This window comes from Bos mutus, chromosome X, assembly GCF_027580195.1.
Source record: "Bos mutus isolate GX-2022 chromosome X, NWIPB_WYAK_1.1, whole genome shotgun sequence".
NCBI classification, from domain to species: Eukaryota; Metazoa; Chordata; class Mammalia; order Artiodactyla; family Bovidae; genus Bos; species Bos mutus.
In genome coordinates, this window is record NC_091646.1 from 29,117,930 (window position 1) to 29,138,883 (window position 20,954).

Below are 20,954 nucleotides of genomic sequence, written 5' to 3' on the forward strand. Positions count from 1 at the left end.
TATAGAGACAGAAAGGAGGTCAGTGGTGTCTTTGGGCTGTGGGTGGGCATTGGGGATAAGTGAGTAACAGTTAAAGGGCTCAGGGTTTTGTTTTGAGGTGATGAACATGTTCCAAAAACTGACTATGATGGTGGTTGTATATATCCATGAATATACTAAAAACCACTGAACTGTACAGTTTTAATGTATGAATTGTATTGTGTGCAAAGTACAGCTCAATTCAATAAAGCTGTTATTTTTTTAAAAAAGCAAGCGCTAGAATAATGCATGTACTATGAGTTCATTTACATAAAACCCCAAACTACATATGCATGCAATATAAACATTTGTGAATGTATGTAAATATATAGAAGATGATTTGGAAGGCTCCCCACCCATCTGTTAGCATTGGTTACTTCTGGAGAGGGAAGCAGGACTGCCTTCTGTACTCTCACACTTTCTGGCTTCTCCTCCTACCACCCTGGTTGTTCCTTCAAGTTGCTTTTGTAAGCATCCCTTCCTCTGCACATCTCTTTAGAATCTCATTTTACTCTTCAGGCTCTCCTTGAAGTGATCCTAAGATCACACATTTCCCACAGCTTCAACTTCCATCCATATCCTGACCCATTCATTCAGCAAATATTCATTGAGCACCTACCAGGTACTGTACAAGTACCTTTGATCCTTCCTTTCCCTCACCTCCCATCCCTCACCCAGCAAATTCCACCAGTCCCCTCTCCAATAAACATACAGTAAGACCCCTACCTATGAATGAGTTCCATTCCAAGAATGCATTCATAAGTCCAGTTTGTTCCTAAGTCCATTTGTTGGACTAAGAGGAAGGAATTTTTACAAAGGCAACTTGAAGGAACAACCAGAGTGTCTGACCCTTGTTTCTCACTGAAGCAACTAGACAGACAGTGTGTGCCACTGAGACTGGAAGACAAGGGGAGGAGCAAGCAAGTTCTGGACATATTAAATTTGAGATGTGTGTGAGTCATCCAACTGGAGATCCTAAGTAGATGGCTGGCTATAGAAGTCTAGATAGACCTCAGTGAGGTGGTCAGGGCTAGAGATGGAAGTTTAGAAACTGAACTTATCAATATAGATACAGTATTTAAAGCCCTGGGAATAAATAACCTAGGAAGAAAGTGGAGAATGAGAAAAAAGGGGCCTGATGCAGAGTTCTAATTTCTCCCATATTTGTATGTCCAGTGCTAACCTCCTTCTTCCACGAGTTCCAAATGCCTTATATAAACCTGATATGGCCCCAAATGATTCCATCGACTTCCTCTTCAAAACTGGTCCTCCTTCTGTATTCATCAGTCAATTCAATCTCCAGTACTATTCCCCATCTTTCCATCCCCATGACAGTTACTTTAGGTCATCAACCTCATCATCTTATGCCTGGATGACTACAGTAGTTTCTTAGCTTGGCATCTCTGCCTCTAGTATTTCCCCCCAACTGATGCCAGTACTGCCGCTAAGTCGCTTCAGTCGTTTCCGACTCTGTGCGACCCCATAGATGGCAGCCCACCAGGCTCCACTGTCCCTGGGATTCTCCAGGCAAGAACACTGGGGTGGGTTGCCATTTCCTTCTCCAATGCATGAAAGTGAAAAGTGAAAGTGAAGTCGCTCCGTCGTGTCCGACTCTTAGCGACCCTATGGACTGCAGCCCACCAGGCTCCTCCGTCCATGGGATTTTCCAGGCAAGAGTACTGGAGTGGGCTCCCACTGCCTTCTCCGATGCCAGTAGGGTCCTTCTAAAATGCCCAATCATGGTATTTCCCTACTTAAAACCTTTTGATGACTTTCCATTGTTCAAGATAAAGTACAAATTCTTAAACCTAATGTATAAGGTCTTTTAGGATTTGTTTCCTGCTGACCTTTTCAACCTTATCTTCCATTTATTCCCTCTCCTTTACATCCTAGGCATACCAATTGATCAACTGCCTGTAGTTCTCTGGACACATCATTCTTATTTATTTCTACAAACATGTACCTACCTTCAACGCACCCCACCACTAACTGTTCACCACTAACTGTTCTCCAGCTCTATTAAAAGTTTTCATATTGCCCTCCAAGCCAACTTGGATCTCTTCTTTCTTGATGTCCCTTCAGTATCCTGAGCATGCTTCCATCTTTATTGTCTATATCTTATTATATTTCTATTTCCATGTAGCTTTCTCCCTCTACTAGCCGATAACCTTAAGCAGTGATGGTGCTTGTTTTACCAGCACTTAATATGGTACCGAGCATATAGTTAATTACATCAGCCAATATTTATCAAGTGCTTATTATTCAATTCAGTTCAGTTGCTCAGTTGTGTCCGACTCTTTGTTTCCCCATGAATTGCAGCACGCCAGGCCTCCCTATCCATCACCAACACCAGGAGTTCACCCAAACTCATGTCCATTGAGTCGGTGATGCCATCCAACCATCTTATCCTCTGTCGTCCCCGTCTCCTCCTGCCCCCAATCCCTCCCAGCATCAGGGTCTTTTCCAATGAGTCAACTCTTCACATGAGGTGGCCAAAGTATTGGAGTTTCAGCCTCAGCATCAGTCCTTCCAATGAACACCCAGGACTGATCTCCTTTAGGATGGACTGGTTGGATCTCCTTGCAGTCCAAGGGACTCTCAAGAGTCCTCTCCAGCACCACAGTTCAAAAGTATCAATTCTTCAGTACTCAGCTTTCTTCACAGTTTATTATTAGTACTAAGTGATTTGATAAGTGCTTTACATGCACTGATTCATTTAATCTTTAAAAAAAATTTATTGGTGTATAGTTGATTTACAATAATGTGTTAGTTTCAGGTGTACAGCAAGTCAATCAGTTATACATAGATATATATCCATTCTTTTTTAGATTCTTTTCCCATTTAGGCCACTACAGAGTATTGTGTAGAGTTCTTTACTGTGTAGGTTCTTATTAGTTATCTATTTTATATACAGTAGTGTATGGGGCTTCCCAGGTGGCTCAGTGATAAAGAATCAGTCTGCCAATGCAGGAGTCTTGGGTTCAATCCCTAGGTCTGGAAGATCCCCTGGAAAAGGAAATGGCAACCCACTCCAGTATTCTTGCCTGGAGAATTCCATGGAGATTTCAAAAGGAGCCTTGTGGCCTATAGTTCATGGGGTCGCAAAAGAGTCAGACATGACTGAGTGAATGAAAACACACATACGCCACCCCAGTTTCCCGCTAGTAACCATAATTTTCTGCATCTGTGACTCTATTTGTTTTGCAAATAAGTTTATTTGTGCCACTTTTTAAGGTTCCATGTATCAGTATTATCATGTGATATTTGTCTCTCTCTGACTTACTTTGTCCAGTATGACAGTCTCTAGGTCCATCCATGTTGCTGCAAATGGCATTATTTCACTCTTTTTATGGTGGAGCAATATTCCATTGTATGATTCATTTAATATGTACAACAGCCCTATGAGGCAGCTGCTATTACTATGCTCAACTGAGAAGTAGGAAATAGACACAGAGAGGTTAAGTAACTTTGTCCAAGTCACACAGCTAGTAAGTAATGGATACAAGCCCAGTCAGTCTAGCTCCAATGTCTGTGCTTGTAATCACTAGTCTCTCAGCAAATAAATGCCTGTTCAATGAATGGAAAATTGGGAACGTGGGACATGTGATTTTTTTTCATGTTATTCTGACCTTGACAATTTCATCTTTTCTTTCATTAAAAAACCTCATTTCATTCAGAGCTCAGACTCAATAAAGCTACAAAATCAAATAACAGATCCTGTGCTATGGAGCTCTAGGGAGCCAATAAGGGCAAATGTCATCATCCTCACACCTCCAGGCACTTAGCAAGTCAGGTTGATTTACTGATGTTCAATGACTAGGACCAAAGCACAGAAAAATAAGATAGGTCTAAACATCATTACATCTTAACATCAAAACATCCTGACAGTAACCATTTAGTGAGCACGTCACAGATGTCAGGCACTTTGCTGAGAGTTTTACATGAATTACCTCATTCAATCTTTCCAACAGCTTTCTGTGGTTTATGCACTGTTAGACTCTCCATCTTACAGATGAGAAAATAAGCTCAAAGAGGTTGGGTAACTTCTGCAAGGTTACAAAGTTAGTAAATGGCAAACCAGGATTTATGCCAGGGCTGTCGGCTGTAGTCGGTACTTTACAGCTCTGCAGTGGACGGCCCCATTTGCCTGAGTCAACTGTGACTCTAGGGCTGTGATGCCCCACTGGACAAACACTAACCACATGCAGGTAGGTCAATTTATGTATTTATTTTTTACATTTTATTGAGGTATAATTTATTTACAATATTGTGTTAATTTCTGCTGTACAGCAAAGTGAGTCATTTATACATACATTATATATATAATACACACACGCATACATATACACACATTCTTTTTCATATTCTTTTATATCATGGTTTATCACAGGATATTGAATATAGTTCCCTGTGCTCTACACTAGGACCTTATTGTTTATCCATCCTATATATAGTAGTTTGCATCTGCTAATCCCAAACTCCCAATCTTTCTCTCCCCCACCCCCTTTCCCCTTTGATAAGCATAAGTTTGCTTTCTATGTCTGTGGGTCTATTTTGTAAGTAAGTTCATTTGTGTCATAGTTTAGATTTCACATATAAGTGGCATCATGGTATTTGTCTTTGCTATTTACTTCACTTAGTGTAATACTCTCCTGATTCGTTCAGTTGCTGCATATGACATTATTTCCTTCTTTTTATGGTTGAGTAATATTCCACTGTATATATACACCAAATCTTTATCCATTCCTCTGTCATTGGACATTTAGGTTTATTCCCATGTCTTGGCTTTTGTGAATAGTGCTACTACAAATATAGGGGTGCGTGTTATCTTTTCAGATTAGAGCTTTGTCTGGATATATGCCCAGGAGTGAGATTGCTGGATCATATGGTAATTCTATTTTTAGTCTTCTGAGGAACTGCCATACTGTTTTCCATAGTGGCTGTACTAACCTATACTTTCATCAACAGTGTAGGAGGGTTAGCTTTTCTTTATACCCTCTCCAACATTTATTAGAGTTTTTAATGATTGCCATTCTGACTGGTGTGAGGTGACACCTCACTGTAGTTTTGATTTGCATTTCCGTAATAATTAGTGATGATGAGCATCATTTCATGTAGGTCAATTTAATTAAAATTAACTACAACTAAAAATTCAGTTCCTCAGTCACACCAGCCACATTTTATGTGCTCCAAAGCCACATGTGGCTATTGACCACCATATTAGAGAGCACAAAGAAACACTGCCCTCATTACAGAAGGTCTCCTAGGTCAGTGAGGCATCAAAGTGCGCTGCCTATGACAAGATAGGCTCTGCAAGCTTCTTCCAATGTTATGTCCTTCTCTCTACCCTGCCAATCTGGCTCTTCTCACTTCAGAGTCTTGAGGAAACTCTGAGGTAACCTTTAAGGTAATAATTTTCATTATCATCCTTTCCATCATTCACCTCTTCAGTAACATCACTCTTTCTATCCACTGCCCACAGTTCATCCCAGTTACCCCCGCCCCTCTCCAGTCCTGGGGAGACAGAGGTCCTGTTGTTATTCATTCTCATTTTGCCTCCAATCAACCCAGATGGCCGGGCGGGGGGACAGACACTTCACAGCCACAAGTAGGAAAGGTCCCCCAAAAGCAGAGATCCCCAACTGTTGTCTGCAACTATGCCCTGTCTCCTCACCTGCTGCTGGCTCAGCTCTCTTGGGGAGGGCTCACCCCACCCCTGGCCCAGCTTGCTGCAGAGGTGCAGGCTCCTGTGGCCACCATGACTCTAATATAATTTTGGAGCTGGTGAAAAGGACCTGCAATCTTTTTGAAACCACATGTTACCCAATGTCAATGAAATCTGATAGGATGCTAGAAGACAGGCTGGTTGTATATAATCTGCTATGCACACAGGGACGAGTTGGGAAGAAAGGAGACAAAGCAGCCAGGAATAGGGGAGCTAAATAAGATCAATTTGATTATCTACAGTCATGGAGAATAGACATGGCAGCTTATTAAAGCCCCTTGATAATCCCAAAGGCACTCTGGAATCCATTATATGACGTAGCCATACCCTACCTCTGAACCCCAGCAGACTTATCCACCTAATTAATTTTTCTCAGACTGATATTAAAATGGGCATGTATTTTCCAAGCTGATTGTAACTGATGGCTAGATGAAGTGGGCAATGGCATGCAGACTAGGAAGTGTAAAGACAGCTTAAAATGATCAATTTGCCACTAAAAATCTCAATGGAGAGTATTGCAGAGTCACCTGTGTACACCGTCCAAAGAAGGATTCTGCCTGTCAAGGCAACTACAGAGTTGAGACACCTGAGACAGTTTTCAGAGGCCCAAGCCAAAGATGTAGGAAATGGTCAAGCTGGATGTCTCTTAGTTCAACATGCCACCAGTCACAAAATCAGAGACACCCTGCAGATCTCCAAAAGGTTCTCATGCAGAAGCAAGCTCACTACAGCACGTGGCACTTAACAGTGGGGGCTGTACTAGGGAAAGAAAGTGGTGGTTTATTGGTTAAGAATCTGCCTTGCAATGCAGGGGACACAGGTTCGATTCCTAGTTGAAGAACTAAGATCCAACATGCTATGGGGCAACCTAGCCCACGCAACAAAACTGGAGAGTCCATGCACAGCAAGGGAAGATGTCAAATGACACAGTGGAGATCTCATGCATCACAGCTAAGACCCAACACAGCTCAGTAAATAAATATTTTTTTAAAAAAAGAAGAAAAAAGAAAGGAAGGAAAGGTGGGCAGGGTCTGTCCCCATCCCTGTGATATGTGGGCCATGCTGCCTCTGAAAATACAGCTGTAAAATGGGGACAGCAAGCAACACTCAGGGTTCTTCTCCAGTCATGCTTGAAGTGGGCAGAGCAGAGTGATAATGGAGCAGGGAAAGGATGAGGGGCCAGAAGACAGAGTCACCATTCCTCTGAGCAAGAGTTCTCGCGAGACATTTATTGGTTTCTGTCTTTCCTCTGAAGGGGAGAAAGTAGGTCAACACACTCAAAGAACTGTGACCAGGAACAGTGGGACTGAGAGGGAGCTGCTGGCTAAGCCCTGCCAAGATGAAGCGGTGAGAGACACGCCTTTCGTTTTCAGGCACTTGGCTGAGGTCACTCTTGGCCTTGGGAAAAACTTGGGCTGTGGAGCCCTTGGTGTGTATTCTCTGCAGACCCTCGGAGTTGGGTGCAAGGGGAGCCTCGCATTTTAAAACTGATATCTAAATGGTTGGCTGGCATGAGCTGGCAGGCACAGAACATTTATAAGCAAACTGCCTGCTTTGGCTTTCAGTCAAGGTGGACAAGGCTCGGGGCAGCTTGGCTAAATATAGACAGCACAGGGGGCCCAGGAAGCCAGAGAGCTCAGTTTCATGCCCAGGTCTCTTGGCTAACCTGGGGCAGACTCGCAGAATGTCTTTCTTTCATGGACCAATTTGTTCTTCGTAAGGCAGGAGCACTGAGTAAGTCTTCCCAGGTCTAGAGAAAGGTGGGGGGTGGTGGGTGTCACACTGAGTCTGTTGCGTTTTCTGGCCTCATCTTCCCTTAAAAGATCCCAGTTTAGGGAAAACACCAGTTGTGATCAGGAGGAAGGTGGAGTAGTGGATACACGCATGGAAATAAGACAAAGTGGTGATGACCCACTGGCAGCCACATGAAGCCCCCTAAACAAGGTTGCTGGTTAGTCAGAGCCAGAAGGAGGCTGCCTGAGCCCTGGTATAAGGGTAGAGGTGGTAGAGCATACCAGAGATGCCAAGTTGGAACTCCTGTTACATAGGGCACAGCTACGAGGCAAGCAGTGTGAGACACAGGAATTCAGGGAGGCAATTTTAGTAGGAAATTAAAAAAGCAGGCTGTTCCTGCCCTTGTCTCTGCCCATATGCTATTCCTTTTCTCAGCAAGATTCTACTTGTACAGAAGCAAAGAACGCAGACCAAGGTGGCTGCTTGTCCAGTCCAGTGAAGGGGCAGTGTTCTCAGGAAAAGTGTGGACTAGCCACGGAGCTGGGGAGGCCGAGCCTCAGGAAACTCTTCAGTATTTCCCGCCCCAAGGCCCTTGGCCCTCCCTTTGCTCCTAGAGACTTCTGCCAGAAGTCAGTATATCCTTGGGTGGCAGGAATACCTGGGAGGAGCTGCTGTTTTTTCTGATTATAAAACTGATAAGTGATGGTTGTATAAAATTAAGAGTATAAAAGATAATTTAAAGTAGAAAAAAGAAATCACTATAATCCTATCACTTAAAGATTATTACTATTAACAGCCTATATGTAAATTTAGAGTATTCAGGCCTGGATGCAAGCTCTGGCTCTACTGCTACTTACAGTGTGACTTTGGGCAAGTTCTATAACTTTCTGAACCTCAGTTTTCTTATCTGCAAAATGTGAATAATCATAGTACTCACCTCAAAGCACTGCTGCAACGATACAAGAATTCATTTAAAGAGGTATAGTCATCCCTGGCAAATAGTAAGTGATTAATAAATCCTGGCCACCACTACCATCATCATTATTCTATGTGCCAATATTCAAAACCATCCATGCTGATGGCTGCACAATATTCCACCATGTGATGATACTATTTCCTGAGTGTTAAACATCTCTGTTGTTTCCAAGATTTCAGCATTACAAAATTGTTGCAAGGCACATTCTTGCATGTAATCTCTGATCATTTCCTTCACATAAATCTCCTAGAATTGAACTTACTGGGAAAAAGAATATGAACATTTTCAGACCCTTGTTCCAGACTACAAACTGGGTTTCTAGAAAGGTTGTATTCATTTACATTTCTACCAGCAGGGCATATAAGTACCTGTATCTTCATACTTTGGCTGACACTGAGTAACAACATTTTTGAAAAGTCTCTGCCAATTTGATAAGGGAAATGATGTTTTGTTTTCATTTGTAAGACTCTGACTATAAGTGATGATACACATTTTAAATTCTCTGTTAAACTCATACAGGAACTTACGTGTTCTCAGAGACAAAATCCATAAGGAAGTCTTCAGGGATCCTGAAATGAAAACACACAAGGGTATCTGCATTAAAATAATTGACATTTGAATAGTTGATATACATATTTGTAATTACTTTAAATTATAAAGTATAACATATAAAACACTGCACATCTTAATAGAGCATTATAAAGTCATACCTTCTTATTCTTATCTAGGTCAAGAAGTAGAACCTTGCCAGCTACCTCAGAAACCTGATATATATATACCATCCCAATCCCTCTTTGCATTCTTTTAGTTTTCTTTTTTAATTTGTACCCAAGTTGCAACCTCGGAGAAGGCAATGGCAAGCCACTCCAGTACTCTTGCCTAGAAAATCCCATGGATGGAGGAGCCTGGTAGGCTGCAGTCCATGGGGTCACTATAAGTCGGACGCGACTGAGCGACTTCACTTTCACTTTTCACTTTCACACAATGGAGAAGGCAATGGCAACCCACTCCAGTGTTCTTGCCTGGAGAATCCCAGGGAATGGCAGAGCCTGGTGGGCTGCCGTCTATGGGGTCACACAGAGTCGGACATGATTGAAGCGACTTAGCAGTAGCAGCAAGTTGCAACCTTAAGCACTAAACTTTAGTTTTACTTTTTAAAAATATATTAAGTCTCTTTTTCTTAATAACTGAAATACTTATAATAAAAGTTACACTGGATTATATCAGCACATAACTGAAAGAAACAAATGCTTTAAAAAAAAATGGAGCTTTGATGTTGTCATTTAGTTATCGTGTCCAACTCTTTGCAACCCCCTGGACAGTAGCCTGCCAGGCTCTTCTCTCCATGGGATTTTCCAGGCAATACTGGAGTGGGTAGGCCATTACCTACTCCAGCGGATCTTCCCAGATCAGGGATTGAACCTGTGTCTCCTGCATCTCCTGCACTGGCAGGCAGATTCTTTACCACTGAGCCATCAGGGAAGCCCAAGCAGATGAGTATTTCAAATGAAAGATGATGGTGGTTTGGACCAGACTGGTTGAAAGAATGAGAGGTGGTCACATTTGGGATACACCTCAGAGTGAGAATCAATAGTAATTACAGGGACTTCGCTGGTGGTCCAGTGGCTAAGACTTCACGCTCCCAACGCAGGGGGCCCAGGTTTGATCCCTGGTCAGGGAACTAGATCCCACATGCTGCAACTAAGAGTTATGCCACAACTAAAAATCCCAAGTGCTGCAACTAAGACCTGGCGCACCCAAATACATAAAAAAAAATTTAAAAATAGGAATTATGGATCGACTGTGGATGAGGGGGTGAAAGGAAGAGGAGAATCAAGGATGATGCCCAGGTTTGGGGCTCAAGCAATAGAGTGAATGATGCTGACAGTTACTGAGATGGGGAAGAGTGGTGGCGGGGTGGGGGGTGTTGAGGTTCAGATTTTGACATATTCACATGCCAGTGTCTAGGGGACTGGAGAAGACAAGTAGATAGTGACATGTATCTGAGCGGAGCTCAAAGAAGAGGCCAGGTCTTGTGTAGCCCCATGCTGGGCACACTGAGAGGGGACATGAACTGTATCAGACAGTTTAGAAGAAAGAGTTAATACAGAAAGTCTCGTGTATCAGTCCTTGTATGTCTCCAAGGGACCCTGGCATCATAACTGACCCGTGACCTATACCCCTGGGACAATGGCCCTCAGCAGGTTCTTTATGTCTCTGATTGACCATGCTGTCCAGAGAAATGGTGTGTATTGTAACAGCTCAGGAGGTCCTCTCAGGTGTGTTCAAGAAGAGTTATGATGTACCTGGCTTTAAGTACCTTTCATTTGAGACTTGAGTTTTGTCTCATAAATGCCTCAGACCTGGAGACTTGGTGGACTTCCCTGGGCACAGACATGTCATGAGTGTCCCTGTAGTTTGCTGTGAGTTGTTCCTGTGTGGCCCTGGGTAGGGAAAAATTCAGAAGGTTATCCTCGAGCGATGTGTGTATTTTTCCCACTGCCTTCCTCTGTATCCTTTGCTGTAAGACCTCAGCTGTGACTAAAACCTGCTGTTGCATCTTGTGAGTCATCCTTCTAGTGAATCACCCAACTTGAAGTGGTTGTTGTTGTTCAGTCACTAAGTCATGTCAGATACTTTGCGACCCCATGGACCTCAGCATGCCAGGCTTCTCTGTCCATCACCAACTCCCAGAGCTTGTACAAACTCATGTCCACTGAGTCAGTGATACCATTCAACCATCTCATCCTCTGTTGCCCCCTTATCCTCTTGCCCTCAGTCTTTCCCAGCATCAGGGTCTTTTCAAATGAGCTGGCTGTTTGCATCAGGTGGCCAAAGTATTGGAGTTTCAGCTTCAGTATCAGTCCTTCCAATGAATGTTCAGGGCTTTCTTTTAGGATTGACTGGTTGGATCTCCTTGCTGTCCAAGGGACTCTCAAGAGTCTTCTCCAACACCACAGTTCAAAAGCATCAATTCTTCAGTGCTCAGCTTTCTTTATAGTCCATTCTCACATCCATACCTGACTATTGGAAAAGCCATAGCTTGGACTATACAGACCTTTGTTGACAAAGTAATGTCTCTGCTTTTTAATACACTGTCTAGGTCTGTCATAGCTATTCTTCCAAGGAGCAAGCCTCTTTTAATTTTGTGGCTGCAGTCACCATCCACACTGATTTTGGAGTCCAAGAAAATGAAATCTAACACTATTTCCATATTTTCCCCATCTATTTGCCATTGTGGAGCCCACAAAATATAGCCTCTGTCCTCAATGGGGCTTCAGTTTTAGCTGGAGAGAAGAAAGGAAGAAATATGAAGCCACCATGACCCAAGCAGGAAAATATATACAGTACAGTCTGCCTGAGGAAAGGGACTACATATCTATTCATCTTTGTATCCCCCAAACAGGGCTGGGGAATGGCGAGGTCCTCAGTAAAAGGTTGCTGAACTTCAGGCAAGAGGTGGAACTTGCTGGATTGTGAGGGTTTTAAATAAGCTAAGAAGAGAGGAAGGGCATGCCAAATGGAGAAAACAACTTGATGCAGGCCCAAAAGCCAAGAACAGGCAGGGTTTGTTTGTCAAAAGCTGCCTTCTTAGTCTCCCTGCTCCACAATCTCTGGCTCAGTTACCAGACAGTAGGCATTTAATAAAGTCGGCCATTTGTCAGGTATCCATGACCAAGCTTGCTGCCACACCCTCTCCAGCCTTCCCTTTCCTTTCTGGGAAGTGCTGAGGATGAGAGGGAAGGGCACAGCCTAGTCCTCCTGCACCCGCTCGACTCACGTGCAAGAGAGTAAACTGAGGCTGAGATGTCGAGTTCCAAACCTCACTGTGACATAGACGGGTAGCTGGGCTGGTCTGCCTGCTGTTCAATGATAAACTTTCAGATGGGACTACCATATTTGTATTAATCCTGGATTCCACATCAGTTCCAAAATAAAAACTCCCAGAACTCAGGCATCGAGAATACAATCTTGCCATATTCCCTGGCCAGCTTTTCAAAGAAAGAGATTCAGAATTTCTTCACAACAAGAGAAGCTCAGGTGAAGCGAGATATGGAGATGGAGGAAAAGAGAAGGTATGCTCAAAAATGGCCCATTTCTGTCTGTATGAACAGGACAGAGAATAGAAGAGTGAGCACTTGGACCTTCGAGATCATTGAATGCAACCACTGCCCCTCCCCCTTGGGCAGAGGAGTAAGAGCTCTAAGACCCCACAGCTGATCCAGGACCAGTGCTTTACCACATTTTAGTGCCCCATTCAGTAGTCCTACTGCCATGAGAATCATCCCCAAACAAGGAGGATGGGGTAAATGGACCAGTTAGCAAGCACCCCTTGGTGAAGTGCATTAAGGGACAGAACAGGGCGGAGGTAAAGGCCTGGGCCAGGGCATCATGCTGGTGAGGGCTAAGGGAGCCACAGTTCTGCCTGCTGCATGGGCTCTGCAGCCTCACTCTTCCTGTGCTTTGAGCTGAGGCAATCACGCTCTGTGTCATAGGGTGGGGAGTCAGGCAGTAAGAGGGGTGAACAAAAGACTTTGCTGCCAGCAGAGGTGTGTGCCCAGACTATTAATCAACCACCAAAAGGAGGGAGGTGATTGCACATGATTGGCTTAAAACTCAACATTCAGAAAACGAAGATCATGGTATCTGGTCCCATCACTTCATGGCAAATGGATGAAACAATGCAAACAGTGACAGACTTTTTATTTTGGGGGGCTCCAAAAATCACTGCAGATGGTGACTGCAGCCATGAAATTAAAAGGGGCTTGCTCCTTGGAAGAAAAGTTATGAATAACCTAGACAGCACATTAAAAAGCAGAGACATTGCCAACAAAGGTCTGTCTAGTCAAGGCTATGGTTTTTCCAGTGGTCATGTATGGATGTGAGAGTTGGACTCTGAAGAAAGCTGAGCACCGAAGAATTGATGCTTTTGAACTGTGGTGCTGGAGAAGACTCTTGAGAGTCCCTTGGACTGCAAGAGATCCAACCAGTCCATCCTAAAGGAGATCAGTCCTGAAAATTCACTGGACAGACTGATGCTGAAGCTGAAGCTCCAAAACTTTGGCCACCTGATGTGAAGAACTGACTCATTTGAAAAGACACTGATGTTGGGAAAGATTGAAGGTGGGAGGAGAAGGGGATGACAGAGGATGAGATGGTTGGATGGCATCACCAACCCAATGGACGTGAGTTTGAGTAAGCTCCGGGAGTTGATGATGGACAGGGAGGCCTGGCGTGCTGCAGTCCATGGGGTTGCAAAGAGTCAGACACGACTGAGCGACTGGACTGAACTGATCACAGATGCCTCTGACAGCAGCAGAAAGCCCTGGCCCAACCAGTGTCCCTCCCACCCAAGGACTGCCAGTTCATAGCAGCTGGGCAGAGAGCTCAAGGCCATGAGAATGGGACAGGCTGCCAGAGTGGAGTCTGCATATTAGCCTCTGCACCCTGCCCAGACTTCTGACTCAGAGGTGGTGACAACGAGGCTGGGCTGGTTCATTGGCACAGTGAACCCAGGCAACAGGCTGGCAGTGACTTCTTTGAGGCCTGAGGTCACTTCCGGTTTGGTATCCCCAAGCCCTGAGCTGCCCTCCCATGCAGCTCGGGCCTCCATGCAGGATCACAGGCAGCTCCTAGGCCAATCACCAAAATGTGAGCAAAAGCCTAGAGGTAGCTGAGGGAGCCTCAGATGAAGTCTGAAATGGGATGCCTCTACTGAGGACCAAATCTGAGAATGAATGAATTTAGGATTCAAATCACATTCTTGCTCAATGCCTGAATCACTCTCATGCTGCTGCTGCTGCTGCTAAGTCGCTTCAGTCGTTTCCGACTCTGTGCGACCCCGTAGATGGCAGCCCACCAGGCTCCTCTGTCCCTGGGATTCTCCAGGCAAGAACACTGGAGTGGGTTGCCATTTCCTTCTCCAATGCATGAAAGTGAAAAGTGAAAGTGAAGTCGCTCAGTCGTGCCCGACTCTTAGCGACCCCATGGACTGCAGCCTACCAGGCTCCTCCATCCATGGGATTTTCCAGGCAAGAGTACCGGAGTGGGTTACCATTGCCTTCTCCGAATTACTCTTATAAGACAAGACAATTTCAGCTTTGCTCAGGGCTTCAAATCTTACTATCAAAAAGCATTATATTGTCATTGCAAGAAATAGTTCATAATTCTGGCTTAGGCAAGGTATAGCAGTTAGAAACAACTGGATTTGTACAGATAAGCAAATCGTATCCTTTAAACATCAAAATGTTTAAAGATTATCTCTGATGACATGAAATATACATGTATATATTACATGCTTCCCAGAGTTCTTAATTCACTTGAATCTTTTCCCAGCTAACTCAGGGTAATCAGAATCAACATGCTTTATTATGTTGTGCTATTTTGTCAGTATGACTTCCCATCAGTATATCTGAGCTTCTTCCCCCGGCCGCCCACGCCATCCCCCACTCCAATATCTCTTCCTGTTGCTTTTAATCTGTATAGCTAGGAAACAGATGACAACATTCTTTAGAGCTATGTTGTAAGCAAGGCACTAGAAAAGGCCTGGGGAATAAAGTTGGTGACTCCAGTGCTATCGTTCTGTGTTTGAGGGAGTTTATGTCTATTTTCTTCTTTCTAGGTTTAGAGCAAAATTCCAGAGGACAGAAGTTGCCAGAAGCCTGACCTGGGGTTAAGTGCTGTGCTACTGGATATCTGCCTGGAATCAGGCCAGGCCTCAAAATCCCCTGTCCCCACACCAACTCCCTGGCTCAGACAGCTCTGAGTGACAGTAAATTGGGAAGAATAACCAAGAATAAACATGAAGCTGTGCCAGATTCTTCTTTCAGAGAGCCAACGCAATACTGTAGAGCAATTATCCTTCAATTAAAAACAAATAAATTGAAAAAAATAAGAAAGGGAAGTGCCAACAAAGTGGGGGTAACATGAGCTTCGGGAATCTGCTCTAACCTGCAACTGAGGAACACCTCTGCCTTTTCCCCAAAACTGTGGAATGCTGAGGAAATTAAAAAGGTGACGTCTTGACCTTAGGCAGATCCAGAGAGAAACCAGATGATATTAAAAAAAAATGCACTGATAAATTTTTAAGCCTGTGATACCTTATTGCATTTCAGTCCCAAAGAAAGGCAATGCCAAAGAATGTTCAAACTACCACACAATTGCACTCATCTCACACGCTAGCAAAGTAATGCTCAAAATTTTCCAAGTTAGGTTTCAACAGTACATGAACCAAGAACTTCCAGATGTTCAAGCAGAATGTAGAAATGACAGAGGAACCAGAGATCATATTGCCAACGTCTGTTTGATCATAGAAAAAGCAAGAGAGTTCCAGAAAAACATCTACTTCTGCTTTATTGACTATGCCAAAGCCTTTGACTGTGTGGATCACAACAAACTGTGGAAAATTCTTCAAGAGATGGGAATACCAGACCACCTGACCTGCCTCCTGAGAAACCTGTAGGAAGGTCAAGAAGCAACAGTTAGAACCACATATGGAACAACAGGCTGGTTCCAAATTGGGAAAAGAGTATGTCAAGGCTGTATATTGTCACCCTGCTTATTTAACTTATATGCAGAGTATATCATGCAAAATGCCAGGCTGGATGAAGCACAAGCTGGAATCAAGATTTATGGGAGAAATATCAATAACCTCAGATATGTAGATGACACCACCCCACCGCCCTTATGGCAGAAAGCAAAGAGGAACTGAGGAGCCTCTTGATAAAAGTGAAAGAGGAGAGTGAAAAAGTTGGCTTAAAACTCAACATTAAAAAAATGAAGATCATGGCATCTGGTCCCATCACTTCATGGCAAATAGATGGGAAACAATGGAAACAGTGAGAGACTTTCTTTTCTTGGGCCTGAAAATCACTGCAGATGTTGACTGCAGCCATGAAACTAAAAGATGCTTGCTCCTTGGAAGAAAAGTTATGACCAACCTAGATAGCATATTGAAAAGCAGAGACATTACTTTGCCAACAAAGGTCCGTCTAGTTAAGGCTATGGCTTTCCCAGTAGTCATGTATGGATGTGAGAGTTGGACCATAAAGAAAGCTGAGTGCCAAAGAATTGATGCTTTTGAATTGTGGTGTCGGAGAAGATTCCTGAGAGCCCCTTGGACTGCAAGAAGATCAAACCAGTCAATCCTAAAGGAAATCAGTCTTGAATATTCACTGGAAGCACTGATGCTGAAGCTGAAGCTCCAATACTTGGGCCACCTGATGTGAAGAACTGACTCACTGGAAAATACCCTGATGCTGGGAAAGATTGACGGCAGGAGGAGAAGGGGATGACAGAGGATGAGATGGTTGGACGGCATCACTGACTCGATAGACATGAGTTTGAGCAGGCTCTGGGAGTTGATGATGGACAGGGAAGCCTGGCATGCTGCAATCCACGGGGTCGCAAAGAGTCAGACACGACTGAGCAACTGAACTGAACTGAACTGAACTGAACCTTATTGTTAACTGTAAACACTATTTGTAATTCAGGTCTCTGGAACGTCCTCATACTGTATAGCTGTAACTTTCTATCCACTGAATACCACCCCCTCCCCCATACCCCCATCTTCCCACCTCCTGGCAACCACCATCCTTACTTTTGACTATTTTAGAGGTCTCATCTAAGAGGAATCTCATGTCGTATTTGTCCTTCTGTGACTGACTTATCTTACTTAGCCTAATGTTTTCTAGGTCCATTCATGTGTCCAAACTCACCAGATTATATATATTAATTATTTGCAGTTTTTGGCATACAATTATACCTCAGTGAAGCTGGAGAAAAAATAACTCAGCCATGGGCTCTACGTTCAAGCAAAACAAAAATGCCCTAATCAGAAGGTAAGCAAAGTGAATTTTGAAGTTTCTTAACCTGCCTCTTGAGAAATCTGTATGCAGGTCAGGAAGCAACAGTTAGAACTGGACATGGAAAAACAGACTGGTTCCAAATAGGAAAAGGAGTACGTCAAGGCTGTATATTGTCACCCTGCTTATTTAACTTACACGCAGAGTACATCATGAGAAACGCTGGACTGGATGAAGCACAATCTGGAATCAAGATTGCCAGGAGAAATATCAATAATCTCAGATATGCAGATGACACCACCCTTATGGCAGAAAGTGAAGAACTGAAGAGCCTCTTGATGAAAGTGAAAGAGGACAGTGAAAAACTTGGCTTAAAGCTAACATTCAGAAAACGAAGATCATGGCATCTGGTCCCATCACTTCATGGCAAATAGATGGGGAAACAGTGGAAACAGTGGCTGACTTTATTTTTTGGGGCTCCAAAATCACTGCAGATGGCCACCTGATGCAAAGAGCTGACTCACTGGAAAAGACCCTGATGCTGGGAAAGATTGAGGGCAGGAGGAGAAGGGGACGACAGAGGATGAGATGGCTGGATGGCATCACCGACTCAATGGACATGAGTTTGGGTAAACTCTGGGAGTTGGTGATGGACAGGGAGGCCTGGTGTGCTGCGGTCCGTGCAGTCGCAAAGAGTCGGACATGACTGAGCGACTGAACTGAACTGAACTGAACTACAGCAATACTTGAGATCTTTGATGTCCTTCTTTAAAATCTTGGCAGAAAAGCAACTCATGCAATTTATAATGCAATACCAATGGCCATCATGTGTTTCATACTTTTACAATTTAGAAACCATTTCACACTTGACACTTCGTTTGATAAGCTGCCGAGAAGGTCATTCTCCCTTGCACCCTCAGCCATCACTTGTTACTTTAAGAAGCAACACTTGAAATTTTCTACTGTTTATAATATTATTGACAGCTAAACCCCCACTGTGTCCACATTCTATGTATAAAAGTATGACCACAGGATTCTGCTGGGAGTGCTGGGTCAGGCCCCGAAGACCCAGCTACGCACAAAATATGAAAGTAGGATTGCCTAGATGCTGGGGTCCCTATCTTCTGGGGGCCTCTAAATCCAGAGTCCTGCCTCTGCCAGACCATTAATCCACACATGATGGAAAGCAGTCTCCCTCAGCCTGTCCTAGCATCATTTTTAGCTTACAATGGAGGGAATAATGCAGAATCCATAGGCTAGCAATTTCTTACTTTGGCCTGGACATCAAACAACAATCAGGATGATGACAACGGAAAAGTTATCACCTCTGCACCTTGATTTGACCATTCTTGAGAGAGAAGGAAGGGACTTCCATGGTGGTCCAGTGGCTAAGACTCTGTACTCCAAACGCAGGGGGCCCAGGTTTGATCCCTGGTCAGGGAACTAGATCCCACATGCTTCGTCTAAGAGTTTGCATGCCACAAATAATGATCCTGCATCTAGCATGCTGCAGTGAAGATCAAAGATCCCACATGCCTTAACTAAGACCCCACAAGGATAAATAGACAGTCTTAGCATTTAATGATGCTATGTTCATTGAACATAGTATTAAACACGTTAAAAAAAAAAAAAAAAAAACTAACAACAACAAAAGGGAAGACAGAAGGGATAAAATGTGCCCCTACCTAGTTCCCAGATAGAGATGATAAACACAGTACTACAATGGACTATTTTAGTTTTTAAGGTGAATTACTTTGAAGTCCTTAGAAAGATCACATAAGTCAGTGAGATTCTAACTGGCTCAAAGTTAAATATCTTTGATCACTTAAAAAAAAAAAGTTTTACTAGAATTCATACACAACATCTCAAACTGAAGACATGGAAAAGAGAAGAAGGCTTAGGTTTCAATGTTGGGAAGGGGGAGAAAACTTAGTGAGGAGAGCGGCAATTAACAGCAGGAATATGAAACACAAAGAGGAAGACATGAAAATGTCAAAGTGAAGAATTAAAATTTTGTTACTGGGAAAGAAAGAGAGGAACATAAACAACCACCATTGAATGATGTTTTCCCAATAAAGAAAACAAAGACATTTTAAAAAGTGGTTCAATCTGGAATAACTGTGAAACAATGAAAAACATACTATAAAGGACATAATGCTCATATGTATGAAATACATTTAAATGGTAGACTCTAACCGAGGTGAGTGCTGTACCTCGTCTTAGAAATCTTTTAACCATAATGAGCTTGGCAGTGACTCGAGAAGGTAAAGGGATGTGATTTGTATCTAAGAACTATTTGGATGAGTCTCGCCCAGATTCAAGCTAACAGGACCCACACAGAATATCACAATGAAGTCAAAGGAGAGAAAGGAAAAACTCATCATCATGACTCTCTTTCAGATACAGCCATGCTAACCCCTACCTCATTACATTGCTGACCCTCCTACCCTTCGAAGCCAACCAGGTCATCAGCCACCCAGCTACCCTGTGGATAACTTACATCGGGTCCAGGGCTCATCTTGCAGAGAGATACACATGCCAGAAACAATCCAGGGCTCATCTTGCAGAGAGATACACATGCCAGAAACAAGGAAGATGGGCAGCAACTCTGGCAAATATACACTCCTTGGATTGGTCTACACTGACCCCAGCCACCCCTATCCTCTGGAAGACACTAAAAGCCAGAAGACTCAATTATTTCCTTAGTTTGCTTGCACCTGAGATTCCAAGGGAAAACAACAACAAAAAGAAGCAAATTGTTCCAAGGGCTGGGCAACCAAAGTCCCCAAGCACCACAGGATTGATTTTTACACACACACACACACTCTAATATACTCTAGTGGTTATGGTTCAGCTACACACGATAAGTCAGGTCAGGAGCAGCCAACCACTTTTTAACTCTCAGGTCCCTTCTGGGAATTTGGTCTTCACCTCCAGAGAGAAATCTGGAAATGGCTCCATTGGTCATCCTCCTCCTGGGAGAAGGGCCACCATAACTAAAGAGAACTCGGCATTGGGAGGGGAGTAAGTCCTGTCTCTCAGTGATACTCGTGGACACTGGGGAACTCTGCTCCCTCAATCTCGTCAGAGGGTTTGCTGTAGATTAATTTATGGTGCCTCAACTCTGGGGCCTGAGGACCACTAGAGACAGGGACTGCCTGCCCAGCCTTGTGAGAACTTTGGAAAGAGCAGCTCTTCCACTTTCTCACTTAATACTCCCACAGCTCCAGTCAGACCTGGATCCTGGAACCAGAGTGGCAAAGGTGTCTAAGCTGGGAGCCATTCTTACATTTACATGAGTGTGAGTCTTGAGACAGAAGCAGAATGAGGATGTGAGCGATGAGGGAGGACAAGGCAAAGGATTGCAGCTGACAAACAGGTAAGCACTGCCTGTCCTGTGTCCTCTCGTTAGCTACAACTAGCGCTGTCTCTCAGGTTGGAGAGCTGGTTTGGTGTTTGCAGAATTAGGAAATCAACATCACTCATACATTCCCTGAGAGTGTGGTGGCAAGTTAAGGGTCAGCTGGTCCCCAGAGGATATAGGAGAGACTCTTCACAGCCACCAGATAGACCAGGTATGCTTCTACATGACCCTGCCACTAGACCGGGCAAAGTGATAAGTTCTTGCCACTGAAATATGTGCAGAAGTGATGTGTCAATGCCAGGGTGAGGCAATGAAGGCCTGTGGGCTTCCAGC

At 43.8% G+C, this 20,954-nt stretch overlaps 1 long non-coding RNA gene across 1 annotated transcript in view; it reads right to left on the bottom strand.

Annotated features, from left to right (window-relative positions):
* Nucleotides 1-4,303: 4,303 nt before the first annotated feature.
* The window catches only part of LOC138986342 (uncharacterized), a 32,416-nt gene continuing 15,765 nt past the window's right edge, over nt 4,304-20,954 (bottom strand). Inside the window, exons 6-7 of the long non-coding RNA XR_011463175.1 lie at nt 10,774-10,897; nt 4,304-9,022 (exon numbers count right to left, since the gene is read on the bottom strand). This is a non-coding gene — a long non-coding RNA (uncharacterized lncRNA). The remainder of the gene's footprint in view (nt 9,023-10,773; nt 10,898-20,954) is intronic.